The 4,256-nt window shown below is 52.4% G+C and overlaps 1 pseudogene; it reads left to right on the forward strand.

Annotated features, from left to right (window-relative positions):
- The first annotated feature begins 3,186 nt into the window (after window positions 1-3,186).
- LOC148091295 (U4 spliceosomal RNA) lies at window positions 3,187-3,253 on the forward strand (annotated as a pseudogene).
- Window positions 3,254-4,256: the final 1,003 nt, after the last annotated feature.

Consider the following 4,256-nt stretch of genomic DNA (forward strand, 5'->3'; position numbering starts at 1 on the left):
GCAGAGACTGTGTAGGGACCTCAGAAGCCTGCTGTGGAGCAGAAGGCTCACTGTTTGCCGCAGCCCCTCCGTCAGACACATCACTCCTCTTATGGGGCCGATGTCGAGTGTCACTATGCAGAGTCAGCAGTCTGCACTTGAACGCTTGGTCTGGAGCCCAGCTGTCAACCTTGTCCCCACCGTTGTCCCCAGCACTGTCTGGGCCTTTTGGAGCTGATCGAACTGCAGTGTCTGGAAAACTCCAGACCAATGCTAGGTCCTGCATACCATCTCTGACAGTTTTCTTTTCTCCTAGAATTTTTAAGTAGCAGAAAATCACAGACCTGTGGAGGTTTCTGAGGCCCACTCAGCGCTCATCTAGTCAGAAGACCAGGCCGCAGATTTGCTGGGTGGCCTTGCCAGACACCTTCATCTCACCGGGCTCCTTTTTCATCTGTAAATTGAGAAAATAGCCCCTATAAAGGGTGGTTTTTGTCACTGTGGTCAAAGTCAGCATGGGATGGGTCTGGGGGTGGGAGAGGACACTGACGTCTGCGCAGGTGCTGGCCAGGGGGGTCCCAACCCGTTAGGTGCAATGGAGAGAATTAGGCAGGCCTGGGGTCTTGGGGGCCCTGATTGCTTTACGGTTTATGATGTTCTCATGCGGTTTGCACTGCCTGGGGGTGGCGAGCCTTGGTGGAAAGAATGAAAAACCAACCTCCTTAAAGTGATTTGCTTGAAATTTTTTTGGGAGACACACTGTACTGAACACACAGACTGAAAATGAATTTTAAAAGGCTTTCTAATGAAGCAAATGCAAAACAACTCACGTTAGATAAACCTCCTTGGCAGAGCACGGCTGGCAAGGAGAGTGGAGGCTTCCTCAGCCAGAGAAGGTGGGCCGAGGGAGGGGGGTGGCCAGGGAAGGCCTGGGAGGGCTGGCTTGGCCTCGGCTGGGGTTCACTAGGACCCCATTCCTACCCAGAAACCCCGCTCCCTGCTCTCTGCTCTCCACATTCGTTGCTTCCAAAACTTCTCAGACTGTTCTCTAATTTGGGTTCTAAATGCTTTTAGGGGCTTTATTGATGGACTTCAGGAGACACCAAATTCATTGACATGTGCAAAATTTTCTGTGTATGAAAAAATTTCATGTGCCTGGGCTTCAAATTCTCTCTGGGAAGAAGGGGCCTGAGTTTTCATGTGATTCTCTGATGGGTTCAGGACCCAGAACAAAAATCCTCCCTCTGGACCATGCTGGGGGCAGGACAAGGCGGGAAGCATGTGATTCCAGCTGGGCCGCTGGAAGGGTGAGGAATGGGGGCCACTCCCAACTTTAGAGTGAGCTAGGTACCCAAAGGAAGATGGAAACTTGAACCTCAGAAGGCACTGCCTTTCTGAGGTCTGCCCCTGTGCTAGTCAAGCTCCCTGGCAAGAGCCTTCTATGGACGGACTCATTCAAAGTCCCCATTTGGCACCTGAGATGATCCTGGCACTGTGCTGGGTGTGGGAGACATGAGGAAGATTAGGCACAGTTCTCTGTCTATGTGGGACACCTAGTCTTTGGGGATTAAGTGCCCAGAGAGATTCTAATACAGTGTAATATGTGCTATAAAGGAAGGTAAAAGAAAGGGCTGGGCTGCACCGAGAGAAAGGTTGGCTCAGTCTGGAAACTGGAAGGCCTTCCAGAAGGGGGGTGTATGGGCCTTCGGGTCAAAAAGACTGGGGTGTGAGTCCAGGCTATGTGACCCCTGAGAACCTGTTTCCTTTTTGGAATGATAACTATTCATAGATTTGTTGTGAGAGTCAGATAAAATCATGTTCACACAGCACATCGTGGATTGGACGTGGAAGTGGGATTTGGCTCTCAGAAAGATCTAGGAGCTGCATGAACAGAGCCATGGCCCAGGAGAGTACTTTGTGCCGACTCAGCAATACTTCTGCGCTATGACTTGGACTCACTTTTAATGGTCCAGCAGCGGGTGGATTCAATGACTCAGCAGTTCTTTATTTGATAATGCAGCGATTTAGACATTTGTGGGTGCCGATGATTAAGTGAGGGGCGGTTGGCGTGGGTAGATGGGGGTGATCTGTTGTCAGGCTCTGGTACACACGTTCTTTTTCTGGGAAAGGCGATGCACAGGCTTCTGGATTTACAGTGAGAGAGAGTAGGCCTCCAAATCATTTTGCAGGCCCTGAAGCCACGACTGGAGGCTTCTCAGGCTGGAATGTATCACGAGTTGGGAGCACCTCCTGTGATGTGCCATAAATCGTGGGACTATGGCCATTCCGGAGGCACTGGAAATACTCAAGGAGAGGAAGGAGGAAGGGAGCAGTGTGGCAGGATTGTGTGTGTGAAGGGAGTGCCCAGGCGAGGGAGAAACAGGCAGCCTGCAGTTCCATAGATATCAGGGGGGCTGAGGACATTGCCCCTATGTTATGCTTCAGGTTGCTCTGAGGCAGAGGAATGACTAGGATGGTTCTGCAGGTGTGATGTTCCAGGTAAGCTTGGTCTGAGTTCATCTGTCCACTCACCCACCCACCCATCATCCATCCACCCATCCATCCGTCCGTCCGTCCGTCCGTCCGTCCGTCCGTCCGTCCGTCCGTCCATCCACAGGTACCTGCCTGTCCAAGATAGGGCCAATAATACCTGCCTGTGAGTGTTGTAAGGATTAGAAGAGATTATGCATATAAAATGCTTAGCATTATTCCTGGCACAGAACTAGTTCTATGAAACAGAAGCTATTACCGTATTTTTATTTCATTCTGGCATTAGATCCACTTCTGTGCCTTCCACAGCCTTCTGCGTGGTAGGCTTCGCAAAGGGAGAGGCAGGAACCCAAATGGAAGACAGAGGGCATTCTAGGCACAGGGAATGGCGGAGGAAAGGCCCTGAGGTGGGGATGATGGAGCTGTGATGAGATCTGGCTCTGAGAACCCACTCAAAGGTCACCATATCTTCCCATCTCCAGACTCTGCCTCCCAGAACTTCTCCCCCTCCCCTAGCTCCTGAGCTCTGCTGCACTGCTGGGAGAGTTTTCAATGCATCCTGTTGGTATGGGGGAAACAGCCTTAGTGTGAGGTCAGGCAAGCCATCTAGGTTGGTAGCCTCCAAGGTGCCTAGGCCCCTAGGTGGCACACAATAGGTACAGCCAGTCAGCCTGAAATGAAAGTGATTTCTAATAAACATTGAAGTAAGAGAGACAGCTTTTTGCACAGTGGCAGTATTGTAGCCAATGAGGTTTATCCGAGGCACGATTATTGCTAATTGAAGTAAGAGAGACAGGGTAGGTGGGTGGGTGGGGGGCTGGCAGGAAGGCTAAGGAGCTTCCATTCGATGCAGTGGGAAGCAAGAAGCCGTGGTTGGCCCAGTTGGGGCTTGCGAACAAGGACCTCTCTGGAATTCCTGGGGACTCTGTACTGCTCTGCCCTGAGGCCAGCTGCTCTGGGAGGACAGGTGTCTCAGAGTGGCCAGGATGGGAGTGTTTCCCTGCCCATCACTGTCACCCTGCCACATGAATCTCGCATGCAGCGGCATATCCCCCAGAGTTTGCAATCCATCCCTCGCTTGCTGCCAACCCTGGGCTCAAGGTGTCTGAGTGTGTGGCAGCCACTCTGCCTGACAGATGCTGGGCAGCCTGCCCATGGCCCAGGGAGGGGGTGAGGAAGAGGGGACAGGCTAGGGAGAGGCAAGGGCTTCTCAGGGTCCTTGCATGTTGGTCTTAGCAATGGGAGAGCCAATTTGGTCAAGAAAGAGATGGGGTGCAATCGAGTTGGGGTCCACCCACCTAGGCCACAGGTGAGCATGCCTGTATTCAGAATCCTGCTGCCCACCTTTGCGTCTGTAATAACAGAGCATCGTAGTGCTGACAAAGTTCTTTCCTGCGACTTATCTCAGTTATGCTTCTCCAGCCACCCTCTTAGCCTCTCTCCTTGCTTTCTCGGGGCTCAGGCATCTTTTCCTAGGTGGGCTACCTGGGGAAAAGGTGTTGGATTTTCAGCTGGTGCTGATGTACCCAAATCTACCCATGCTTCACTTACCCCAGCACAATAAAGGGGCAGAGAGGCCCCTGGCCCCTGGCTCTCTTGTGCTCTCCCTGGGATTGGGGTGTCGTGGGGGGTGGAACAGGGAGCACACTGTGGGATTTTCCTCCAGCTTTAAGGCTTGTCCTCCCCCAAGGCCTCTCTCCCAGGCTAGTATCTGCTCCACCCTCAGTCCCCCTTGGGGTGCAGAGGCTGTGGAATCCATCTGGATACAGAGAGCGTGGGATTGATGT

Source organism: Miniopterus natalensis, chromosome 17, assembly GCF_054644295.1.
Source record: "Miniopterus natalensis isolate mMinNat1 chromosome 17, mMinNat1.hap1, whole genome shotgun sequence".
Classification (NCBI taxonomy): Eukaryota; Metazoa; Chordata; class Mammalia; order Chiroptera; family Miniopteridae; genus Miniopterus; species Miniopterus natalensis.